Source organism: Empidonax traillii, unplaced genomic scaffold, assembly GCF_003031625.1.
Source record: "Empidonax traillii isolate 1590-97213 ecotype Southwest subspecies unplaced genomic scaffold, ASM303162v1 scaffold385:size1130455, whole genome shotgun sequence".
Taxonomy (NCBI): Eukaryota; Metazoa; Chordata; class Aves; order Passeriformes; family Tyrannidae; genus Empidonax; species Empidonax traillii.
Genome location: NW_020955578.1, coordinates 691,467 through 703,973, shown reverse-complemented (window position 1 = coordinate 703,973; position 12,507 = coordinate 691,467). Strand labels below are relative to the sequence as shown.

Here is a 12,507-nt window from a genome sequence, read left to right as displayed (position 1 = left end):
CTGCGCCCCCGGCTCGGGCGCCGCGCGTCCCCCCCGCTCCCCCTCGGAGACAAAAGCAAACGGAAACCCGGCGGGGCGGCCCCGGGCCCACCGAGCCCCGCCGCGGGTCGCGCCGCCGCCCGGGCCTCCCGCATCGGGCCGCGTCCGGGACGGCGGCGGGGCCCCGGCGGGCGGCGGGGCCGGGGAGGGGCGGCCGGGGCCGGACTCACCGCATGAATTTTCTTGTCCCGCGGATCCAAGATGGCTGAGTATCCAGCACGGAGGATGCTGGGGGAGCAACCTTTACCCTCTGACCCGGCCGCCGCCGTGACCCCGCCGCCGCTCGGCCCGGCCGCCAGCGCCGAGGGGCGGGGGCAGCGCCGCCGCAGCGTCCGGAACGGCCCGCCCGGCCCCCGGGCAGGCCCAGGGGGACGGCGAGGGGAGGGAGGAGGAAGGAGAGAGAAGCAGCTCCCTCGGCTGCGCTCCCTCCGCCTCCCGCGGGAGACGCGGCCCAGCGCTGGGGGCCGGGCCCACAGGCCGTGGGTCCCGCCGCGCTCCGCGGCTCCGCTGAGGCGCTGCCGGCCGGGGAGGAGCCCGCCCCGGGTCCGGTTTCGTGAGGGGAGAGGGCGGCGCGCAGGCCGGGGACGCCGGGCCGCGGCGGGGCGCAGGGTGAGCGGGGTCCGGGCGGAGCGGGGCTCCCCGGCCCTCCCCTCGCCCCCGCGGATGCCGGGGGCCTGTGCAGACCTACCCCGGGGGGACGCGCTCTCCTGGGAAGCGCCCCAGCTTCCAGAGGGGGTGTCCCATCCCCCGTGGCCCGGGCTTGTCTACTGCCCGTGGGTTACAGAGCACAGAAGGAAAGGCCTGGCCTCGCCGCAGGCTGTGTGTTATCCTGCGGGAGATCTAGGTCAGGAAATACCGTCTCGAGGGGGTAAAACTGTGTGAAAATTCCTATTTTCTCTGCAGTGTGGTAGCAGCAAGGAGGAAGGCCCCACTATCCACTTTGTGTGTTAGTAAAGTGGAAAAGCGTTACTGAGATGATGCAACTGGACGTTTGTTTTCAATTTATCGACCCTCAAAACATGTATGTCTATAGCAGTGGCTCAAGTACAGTAAGTGCTGATGCACAAAACACTCATAATGCTAATAATCCCCTTGAATTCAGTGAGACTGTCAATGGTACAAAAGCTAAGCCTTTCACAAGTGTTTACAGGATCAAGGCCAACATTATTGGTGAGCTGGCTGCTCTGCTCCATCAAGAAAAACAATGGTATTCTACCTTAATTTTGTTGAGAAATCATCATGAAGTTTAAAAATTCAAACAAAAAGATGAACATATCATACTTAGCCAGAAACAGCAGGTTTCTGTCAATAGTTTCACTTGTGCTTTCTTCTCAGGTTTGGTTTTGAACCTTCAAACTGCTTTTAGAATTACTGAATTAAGAATTCAGTAGGTTGCACAACACTGTTAGAGAAACATTAGTATTACAGTAATGCATCTGTCAATATAAATGTTTCGAAGATGAAAGAACAGTCTTCAACCAAAACCAGGAGGCCAGTTTCTTAATGCCACCACCTTTTTATGCAGCTCAATTGTGTGATGAACATGAGTGCCATGTCATTGAAATGAACGTCTATGTACATCAACCAGGAAAACACTGCGTTTCACTATTCTAATAAGTAAACCTTTCTTTTTTGAGTCAAGTGTTTATATATTTGCCATAAACAAACCATTTTAAAGCACCAAAAGTGACATGCTGTTTTAAGTAGGTTATGAACTTCTGAACTACTTTTGTTGTTCAATCTGAAAAATCAAACAACTCTACATACCACATGACAAAGCAGTACTTTTAGACTGAAAACAATAATCAATGTTATTCATCATCAGTGTCGTTAAATAAGCATTTGGAGATAGTCAGACTCTTTTATACCCATTTACAAACATTTTGCTTCATTGTGTTTTATTTTACACTTTAATGTTCTGAGTTTCTTTTTCAAAAGCTGATTCTTTTTCCAGTGTCCCAAAGAAAAGTCATTTAAGATGGTACTCAACAATGTGATGCAAGTGAACCAAGCACCTGACATTGTCATTGCATCTACATGAACTGATCTCTCTGGCCAGTACAAAATTACAGTTTACATGCAAATCAGTTAACATAAGACTAGGAGCCTGTATAGTTCAACAGAGCTCGGTAATGGGAAAAAAGTACCATTTATTGTTTTAGACTGGTTAGCTTAGTAAAACTACCTAACTAGCACCCACAGTGTATGTAAATTGTGATTTAAATTCTGTTAATTAAAAAAATCTACCCTTCCTAAAGCTGTGTTTGGTTGAGGAACCTCATTACTCAGGCTGTAGTAGCTGTGCATTCTACTTCCTCATTTGTTTTCTTAAAGAAAGTGAAAGCAGTTAATGTTTTAATGCTTTAAAAAAACCCTGAAGCCACTAAAGAGGGTGAGTTGTCAAGGATGTGTTCATACATTTGCTGCTTTTAGTCTTGACTCAATACATTTTTCTGCAATGGTGAGGCCTGTTTCCCATAGTTGCACCTGCTTAAATAAAGGGGTGCCCTGATCCCATTTAATGCTGGAACTGCTAATCATGTGGGGACACTCCTAATCCATTTTGAGCCATATATGGTACTGCTTTACCTCCTATAAGTCTTTGTCTGCAAACAGATATGCATTTGTTATTTTTAATCTCATTTAGTCAGTGATCTCTTTCTTTTTACTCTGACTTACTTCACAGAGTAGGCTGATACACATCCATCTGGAACCAGTGTAAGAAGGCCTGTTGGAGTCAATCTGCAAACGTTTGTCTATGGCAGCACAAGTGAATGAACTATAAAGCATGACTACAGAAAACATATCCTGCATGTGACTGTGTGTGCAGGCCCCTGCAGTCAACAGTTCAAGTGGTGCTGTTAAAGTCACTTGACACAACCTTTTACCTAATGTTCCTGAGAGCTGAGGTCTTAACATGCATGTTCTGAAGTCATGTGTCTAGTAGCCATTTGGACTTCCATGGACTATTGCTTCTGCTAATGCCCACAGAGGGCTAAAAACCTACAGGATCTGGGTGGAAAATTTGGGAAGAGGTCATCAAGAGAGTCAGGTGTGCTTAGAATACCCAAATGCTTTATGGATCTGAGTGTTCACTGGAAATTCTCTGCAGTTTTTCTGGACCTTTGCTCCAGAGAGTCTGTGGGTGCTCGATGACTCCAGGTGTCTCCAGAAGATGTGGACAATGCTGCCACAGAGGAGGGAGGAAGGCGAATTGCTCAGAGAATGTGCAGGGCAGAGTTAGGCTGTTCCAATTCAACAAAACATAAAATTAAATTAATCATAGTAAGATCACGATTCTCAATTATGAGTAGAGGCAGAACATGATGAATATGCACCCTTGTAAGTCATTTTTAAATAGAACAAAAAGGTTCATTTGAACACAGCAAGAGTCTTTCCTTCTCCCACCTACATATTGTCCCAGTATTCTTCAGGAAAAACAAACATAGTGCACTCACCTAGAGCAAGGGTTGGCAGCTTTTCAGCAGTAGTGAAACGGGCTGAATTTTCCTCTCTCAGATTAGAGTTTAAATCCCTTAGAAGAAACAGCTTGAACCAGAAGATTCTGCCTATTGATTGCAAGATGCATTTGATTAGCTAAAACAGTAAAATACCTCTTCTGCAAGAGGCAGAATTTCTGATTTCTGCTGAACTCACAATTGTGTGACACTCATGAATATGGAGCTGCAGCTTCTCCCTGATATCCTTCTTGCTGCATGGTGTTCAGAAGTCTCTCAGTTGCTCTCTTTGGAAAGTTATAGTGTTACAGCACTGCTGGGCATTAATCTTTGCTCTAGAAGAACATAGTGGATTTTTTTCATTAGTATAGCCTTTTTGATTTTTTTAAATATTTCTAAAACACAAGATAAAGGTGTGTCAAAGAAGAGACCAAACATATTATAAAGATCTCAACACAAAGAGGTATTAAGCATTTTTTTTTAAAGAATAAAAGGACTAAGACCTCACATTTTCTTACCTATTTTCTCATAGTTCTTAATTACTACACTTATATTGAGCATAAAAAAATATTTAGATTTATGTGAATTAGGTTAGTTTGACTTTTGCAAGCTAGTCTCCAATTGGTAGTGTATTTAGGAAAGGTAAGGAAAGGATCAGCTGTTTCCATGGCACTGTCCTTATCTATCCTTTCACTCCTACAGGGGATTTCCAGGGATGGCTGCTGGCAAGGGAAGCCCTAGAAGTGCAGCTCAATTACTGTTTTAGTGTTAAAATGCATCACAAGGTATCCACACAGATGGCTTCTCATCTGCTGGATTTGTAGTTTCCAGGAGGGAATATTGGGAGCAGAAGTATCTTTATCTCAGACTTTCATATTTTTACTATCAGGAAACCCTTTCTCAGCCTTCTGCTGTAGTGCCTTCAGTGTCTGATTTAGTGCTAATTATAACAGAGTATCGGGGGGAAAGAAATACCAAGTTTAAAAAGAAGTCTGCCAATTCTGGAAAATAATATGACCCTGAAGAGGAGATAAAACATAAAATTTTCCAAAAATAAGATGCTTCACATTGCTGAATAGGAACTAAGAGGTCTGCCAGAGTGCTAGTAAATGAGAGGATAAATCAACTATTAGAGATAGCAGCAGTTCCAAGTATTTCTTCAAAGAGAAGAATGATGCTGTAGATGGAAATACCTTTTCCAGAGGAGGGAATTATTAGAGGAACGCAAGTCAGTGCCAGAGTAGGTGCTGACTGACATTCGCAAGCAACGTTATCCCCAGAGAGATGGAATTCATGGCAGTGGCAAAAGAGAAACCCTTCCTCTCTTAGTTCTCAAGACTTTAGTTAGTGTCAATGCTTGCTAGTAGTCGTTGGAGAGCTGCCTGGTCAGAAGTGATATTTCTCATTAGAAACTACTGAATCAGGCAATCCTGCAATTGTTTAGAGGAAGGAAAAGACCTTTAAGATCATAACATTAACCCAGCACTGCCATGTTCACAGCTAAACCATGTTCCTAAGTGCCACATCCACACATTCTTTGAACACTTCCATGGATTATAATGCTGTCACTTCCCTGGGTAATCTGTTACAAAGCCTGACCGCTCTTTCAGTTGGAAACATTTTCCTAGTATCCAATCTAAACCTCCTCTAGTGCAACTGAAGGTCATCTCTCGTCCTATCGCTTGTTACCTGGAAGAAGAGACCAATGCCCTCCTGGCTGCAACCCCCTTTCAGGTAGCTGTAGAGAGTGGTAAGGTCCCCCCTAAGCCTCCTTTTTTCCAGGTAAAACAACCCTAGCTCCCTCAGCTGCTGCTCATCAGACTTGTGCTCCAGACCCTTCACCAGCTTTGTTGCCCTTCTCTGGATGCACTTCAGCACCTCAATCTCTTTCTTATAGTGAGAGGCCCAAAACTGAACACGGGATTGGAGGTGCAGCCTCATCATTGCTGAGTACAGAGGGATGATCACTGCCCTGGTCCTTCTGGCCACATACTTTCTGATACAGGCCAGGATGCCATTGGTGTTCTTGGCCACCTGGGCCATGCTGGCTCATGTTGAGATGCTGTCAACCAGGACCGTTTTTGCCAGGCAGCTTTCCAGCCCCTCTGCATCCAGCCTCGAGCCCTGCATGGGGTTGTTATGACCAAGTGCAAGACCTGGCACTTGGCTTTGCTGAATCTCATACCATTGGCCTCAGACCATCAATCCAGCCTGTCTAGATCCTTCTGCAGAGCCTTCCTACCCTCCAGCAGAGCAACAGTCCCGCCCAACATAGTGTCATCTGTGAACTTACTAAGGGTTAACTCAGTTTCCTTATGCTGACCATCAATAAAGACATAAACAAAACTAGCCCAAATCCTGAGTCCTGGGGAACATCACTTGTGATTATGTCAAAAGACAGTCAAAAGACAGTCAATGTTTTATTTCAGGTGTTGGGGTCTCCTTGACATGATTTTTCCCTGTGACTAACTGAGGTAGTTACAATGAATATGAGCTACATAGGACATATTCTCCATCAAGCTGCAGTCTCTGTTGATAAAAACATAAACTTAAGAGTTTAAAATAGTTGTAATTAAAAGTTAGCCTAGGAATAAAGAGTTATTACAACAGCTTTGTAAAAAATGATCAGAAAACATATAACCAGGACCCTGAGGAAAACAATTACAGATAAGGATTATTCATTTCCCTTATGACAGGTCTCAGCTGGGGAAGGGAACAGCCTGGGGGGCTGGAGAGTGCTGAATTCTAGTTCTTGCTTTTTGACAGTTTTTCAAGATTGACAGCCAGGCCTGTCTCCAAAAATGTGTTCTCCCTTGAATAAGTGTTAATGAGCTCAATAAAGGAACACTGGCTACATCAGATGGTGATAATCTGCTCTCCCAACAGAAGCCAGAGGACTCCGGTATCACTGTGCCATTGGGCAGCATGCTGGGAGCATAACCCCAGCCCTGTTTAAGCAAGTTGCCAACATGAAGCTACAGAAAACCCACAAGAGCACTGCTGCCAGGGCAGCCCAAGTTAGCCAATTCATTCCCTTATTAGAATATTGATAGTGCCTGGAAAAGATTTCCTGAGCTCGCTGGTGGTGCTCTTAGCTAGCCATGTCTCATGCTGGCCCTGAAGCCTGGAGGTAGTTTCACATGTGGACCAGCCCCTGGAGTACTTGTCTGTGGAAGTGCTTGTCTGGGCTTTGCACCTGCTTGAAGAGGAGAGTCAGCTGTTAAACTACTTTGAAAACTTTGCTGGAATCCTGATCATCACACTGGAAGACTCTGAGTCTGGTGTATCTGACTGTTCATCCAGTGAAGGCTGAAACCCAGATTGTAAGCCAAGGGCTGTTGCTTACCTCCTTAGCCAATTCAAGCAGCAACATTGCTAGGCCAATGAGAGGAGAAACCTTCTGCATCAAAGCTGATCTCTGTCTGCAGCCAGTATGCTGAACTGAATTGCTTTTTTAAAATCCAACCCCCAGAATTTCTGGGAAACTCCATAACCATTACCATCACAGGACTGCGACTGAGCCTTTCCAGCTGAGCAGCAACACTGCTGTATCACAGATTATAGTGCTCTGTAGTGGAGCAACAGCAGCTACTTTTGTGCTCTTATTCACCTTCATTACACAGCCCAGCAAGAGATATAACTATGTGCACATGCCAGCTCAGGACCCTCCAGACATTTCCTTGGTCTCAGTTTTCCCACAGCTGATAGGATGCTGGTTTATTACAAAACTTCCCCAAACACCTTGAATACCACCCTGCTTCCCTACTCCTGTCCCATTCAGGACCATGAATTCAGACTTCTGTTTAACCATGAAGCCAAGCTATTTGTGAAATCTCATGATGCAGAAATTCAGCTGTAAATATCTCATGCTCAAATATTTGAATGTCTCACACCTCTTCCCACTCCAATACTGCTCATCATTTTCAGGATTCTTAATGGAAGCACTGCTCGCATCTAAGAGCAATGGAGCTATTCTGCTTGCAGAGATCAACTGACCAAAGCAGTTTGCTGCTTCCTCAGTCAGACTTGTCTCAGTAGAAATAAGCAAGGTTTTAAATTCAGTGGCCTGCCATGCTCCCATCAGCTCCAACAGAGCCCAAGGTTCCTATTGCAGCCTTGCCCCTTGTCTAGCTCTCCTTCTTGCTTGGGTTGGCACCAAAGAAAGTGGCAGCATCTACAGAGAAGAAAAGTAAGAAATTTTTTTCTCTTTCTCCCTCTCTCCTTCTCTCTCAATTTATCTCTTTCTCTCATCTTACTCTCTTTTTGAGAACACACACAGTGATATAAATATGCTTCAATAAGCAGCAAGTTCTTCTAGTTCAAGAGACCAATCCTACTCCTACTGTGGGACCTGTACAAACAAAATGCTGTGCCTGTTGGGGAGCCCTACAGATTTTGGTATAGGCCTGAAACACACTGATCATATAGTGCAAAACTTACAAATACGATTTCTGCATCCAGGCTGTTTCGTATTTCATTATGTGTTGTGATGGCTAGAAATTAATGCATTAAAACGCCAGTTCTGCACCACTTTTTCAGGCATAAGCTGTGGCAGGTGGTACATGCCTGAGCAGAGGGACAGACCCACAAAGACAGCCCTCCACATTTTAAATTCCTTTTTTACTAGGTATGATCCCAGCCAGCTTATGTTCACAGCAAGCCTGTGGGGTATACACACTTTCCCTTATAATTAAGCAACAGTGTAACACTGATTCCCACTGGTAACTGAAAGAATACAGTATCACAAACTGGCAAGAGTGCTGTGTCTCACATACACAGTTTATTTTACTTTTTATGCTTTTCCTTTAATGTTAAGTCAGATGATTTTGAAAGCTATGGATACAATTCGTCTCACCACCTTTAGCTATCTGAGAAGGAGGTGCCTGATCTAAGCTATTCATCCAATCTTCCGGCAAGTCAGTGGAGAGAGAAGGGAATTTTTTCACTCCTTCTACTGCCTTCCAAGTGTGTGTGTGTCTGCTGAGGTTTAGCGTAGGTGGGATGTGTGGCACTCAGATGTCTAGCCTAGCTGGGGCAAATTGTACAATCTATTTACTTAAATGGGAAGATTGAATATTACTAACTCTGCATATTCATGAGTTGTTTCCCAAAAAATAAGTTTGTGCACATATATAAGGATTTGCTGCTTGGAGCCTGTGTTTGGAAAATATGCAAAAGGCCTGTTTTTTATGCACTAGATGGTAAAGCTGGTCATGAATATCATGTTGGCATAAGAGGACTGGGAGTATGCCCTTAATTGCAAGATTCAATTTAGTAGGAAGATCCTAGATATAAAATAATGTAATCCTAATGTATAGTCCTAAAAACAATTTCAAAAGAATGCTGCCTTTCTCAGAGATGGAAAAATCTACTGCAGGAAAACAATTTCTTAATGCAAAATTGTTATTAACTTCTTAAAATGTAAGTAGAAATTCTAACATCCTCTGTCTTCATACTGATTAAGTTATATCTAAGGTGGTTTTTTTTAGTATGAAGGCATATTTATTTTAAATTATAGGCTCCAGAGATCAAGGTTCTAATGTTATAAATATATAAATGGAGACAATTCTTTCCTGAGTGCTTACCGTCAAAATAGACAAGACAGAAATGGAAGAGATGATGAAAAAGAATGGAAGTGACTTGTTAAAAGTCATGTAAGAGTCTCCTCTCCCAAGCTCTAGTGAGGGAGTAAAGCTGCTGACTGGGACTTCGAATGGACTTGTTTACCCTAGTTAGCTTGGCCTTTCCAGTTCAAGTGTTCCCTTGGGAGAAAAACAGTATGACAAATCAAAATTTATATTCAAACATGGAATATCATGAGGAAGATTTTTATTATTTTTAGTATTGTTAGAATGGCAAAAGATTTTGTGATGAATACTTGTGATTGGCACATCCTTGTTAGCAATCTGTAAGAGCACCCAAGTAAAATACTAGCTGAAGGCTGATGAGTATGATTTTTTTTTTTTAAGTGTGCAAATGTGAAATAATCTGAGAAATTTTCAGTGGATCAGATATACTCTGGCCCTGTGCCAACTTCCCCACTCAGTCTACAGTGTTTCTTTATTGAGAACATTTATGGACACTTCTTATGCTAATCCAGTGAAAAGACAATTGGTGCACAAAGCCCTGAAACCAACTGAGGTTTAGTCAGAAAAGAAATCTGACCTCACAAATCCCAATATTTTTTCTAAAAGATCCTAGCTATTCTTTGGTTGGCTCATATTTGTTTAAAAAAAATGTAAATGGAATAATTTTGTAACAGCAGGCTTTGGGCCAAATCAAGAGCCTAGCTTAATACCAAACCAAGTACTGTCCATCCTTCTACAGTCAAAATAAAGTCAGGAAAAGCTTTGAGCTAGCTTAGTGTGGGGTCAGCAAGCCCATACTGGAGTGGACCGGAGTGTGCAGTGACCCAGCATTGTGCAGATCTGGCAGGAGCCATCGTGACATCATGGCCTAGGGGTAGATGGCCGTATTTTGGGTTTTTTTGTTTGGGGGTTTTTTACAGCTACTCACACTGCAAACTGACAAAAAGGTGCTTAGCCCAGGAACATTGATAATTAAGTCTCCGTGCTCAGCTAACGAAGTTGTGATGTTTTCAAGGAGGATGAGCTGTGAGAAAGTTCTCACATCTGTCTGCAAAACATCCACTGGACCTACCCTGAGAGCACAGCCTGTGCATTGCTCCTGTGTGCAGTGAAGCACTAGGAAGTTTGGCCTTTGCGCTTCTTCCCCCTTTTCTTGGGGGAAGTGCCTGAGTCAGTCATCAGTCATCGCCTTTAGGGTACTTCAGGTGGCATTGCTCTCTCCTCTGGTGCAGATTGGGCTTTCACTGTCCAATCAATTATTAAAGCAATATCTGTAGCCATCACTGCTAGTTGTTGAACCGCTAAAGCAATAAAAGGGAGTGCAATGTGGGACACTCATTGCTAAAATCGTCTGGGTCTGAACTGAAACTGAAACACTGATTGCTGGGCATTAACTGCTGCCAGCTTAACTTCTCACGAGTGAATTCCCATTTACCTAAGTAGTCTCATATACCCCCTTGCAATTCCCATAGGCATTCATAAGAAGGATTTGGGGAGAGAAAATTTGATGTTATTATTAATATTATCGTTGTTATAGTTGCTAATTACCTGTTGAATATTTGTGTTTAACTGAGCCCACATTGCACTGTGTTAGGTCAGGACCTGCCCTGGAAGGTTCCCAGGTCCATAGCCAGCTGCTGTGGAGCAGAGGATATCGGTTTCCAGTGAAGCTTGGAGCAGATCACTTGGGCCCTGCCCCCAGAAGCAGTCTCTTCTCTCTGTGTTTTTCCAGATGGTTGCTCTACTCTAAGTGTCCAGTCTCAACTTTTCCTTCCATTATGTGTTGCCACTGTAAATAAAGAAATGCATGATTCTAATAAATTCTCTCTAGTTATCCGGAAATAAATACCTTAATTCAAGTCTACTGTGAAGTGATTTCTGCGTCTTGGCCTCGTAGTAGTTTCAGTAGAAGATTTTACTGATGCTACAGATAAAAACTAAGTTGGAGGGAAGGGATTAACCCTAGTGACAAAAACATATCTTTCTAAGCTCACCATTGAGCATTTTCATAAGTTTAATCATATCTAATGCATTAAAGAATTCATCATTTATAATATACAATTAAAATCCATGTGGTATAATATAGCAGTAATTTGTACAAATTCATCTGGAAAAATGCAAACAATGATGTTTTTGTTTACAGTGTTATCAAATATTTTACATTTTATGGCAGTTTGGGGATAAATAAGCTACTGAATTAGTGTAGAATAATTCCTCATTTGTGTTCTCTAAACTGGGCAAAGTCTTTCACTTCTTTATAAGACACATTTTATGAGCACTGAGGCTTTACCCACCCACAGCAAGGAAAATAAGAATTGTGTTTTAAGGACTGTGTCACATGCATATGTGTCATGTGTGTGAATACTGTACTGTTACAGTTCTCTGGAGAGAAACAGTGCAGTTGTGGATCCTACTTTCTAAATCCATATCCTATGGTGGAAATAAAAGCTCACAAGTAATCCCTGCTGCTGCAAATCATATGACTTTCTTTGGGTTTCTTGAAGGAAAGAAATGCCCGGTTATAATTTTCACACAAACACTCCCTCCCTGAAATTCTCGTGTAACAATTAACTAGAAAAATTTGGTAAAACCGAACTGTTTTTAAAATACATTCTAATTTCTCTTGTCTGGCAGATATAGCTGGCATTTGCATTCATTGCCCAACAGAATGACTTCCCATGTCCTAGTATTTGTTTATTTTAGACTGTGAACTTTTCCAGAGGGGATATATCCTGATTATTGTCTGTCAGTGGTGGAATTATTGAAACACTACTTCTACACCAAATCAAAGTTGCTAGAGAAGTGAAATTCACTTCACATATAAAAGGAACCAAAATGCCATAGCACAACAGAAATGTCAAAGATATTCACCTCTGTACTTCAGTTCTATTCTAGATACATTTCTACTTTGTTTAGAGCTTATATGTAATAATATTTTCCTGTTTACCTTCTCAACAGAGTGACCTGCAGTGATTTTCTTTCACATCTTATAACACTAACATTTTTCATCCATTGATACCCTCTAAATCATATATTCAGGATTTAATTATTTTAAGTCTACATTCCACAATTAAATTCTGATCTTGCATGAAGTCCCTGGAGAGTGTCATAAGCTAAGACAAAAGTCCCTGCTGAACATTCACTTCATGTCTACGTGCTGGGTGCCAGCAGTGACCTGTGTAGTTGCAAGCCTTTCCTGGGCTGGATAACCCACAGCATTGCCACTGGCATTGGTCCTTTCAGCTCGCTCTCTGGATTCATATGCTGGTATAGGTACTGTAGGTCTATGGATACGTAGATCAATATACTATGATCTACAACCTGTATGTGGGATGCTCCAGTACAGCTGTGGTGAACATCTCTAGAGCAGTGATAACTACTGAATACATCACATTATTTTAGTTTGTATTGTCCCTGAATCC

At 42.9% G+C, this 12,507-nt stretch overlaps 1 protein-coding gene and 1 long non-coding RNA gene across 6 annotated transcripts in view; one reads left to right on the top strand and one right to left on the bottom strand.

Moving 5' to 3' along the window:
* The window catches only part of CNOT2 (CCR4-NOT transcription complex subunit 2), an 85,885-nt gene extending 85,574 nt beyond the window's left edge, over nucleotides 1-311 (bottom strand). For 3 of the 5 annotated variants that reach the window (XM_027893243.1, XM_027893242.1, XM_027893247.1), the window contains exon 1: nucleotides 210-294. The gene's annotated coding sequence lies outside the window, so the exon portion shown is untranslated. Of the gene's footprint in view, nucleotides 1-209 lie in introns of all 5 variants that reach the window. The other 2 variants (XM_027893248.1, XM_027893250.1) reach the window with 2 other exon arrangements.
* A 238-nt stretch (nucleotides 312-549) lies between these two features.
* Nucleotides 550-3,961, top strand: LOC114062141. Its single transcript, XR_003572313.1, has 3 exons — nucleotides 550-907; nucleotides 2,731-2,809; nucleotides 3,559-3,961. It is a non-coding gene; the product is annotated as an uncharacterized LOC114062141 (long non-coding RNA).
* The last annotated feature ends 8,546 nt before the right edge of the window (nucleotides 3,962-12,507 follow it).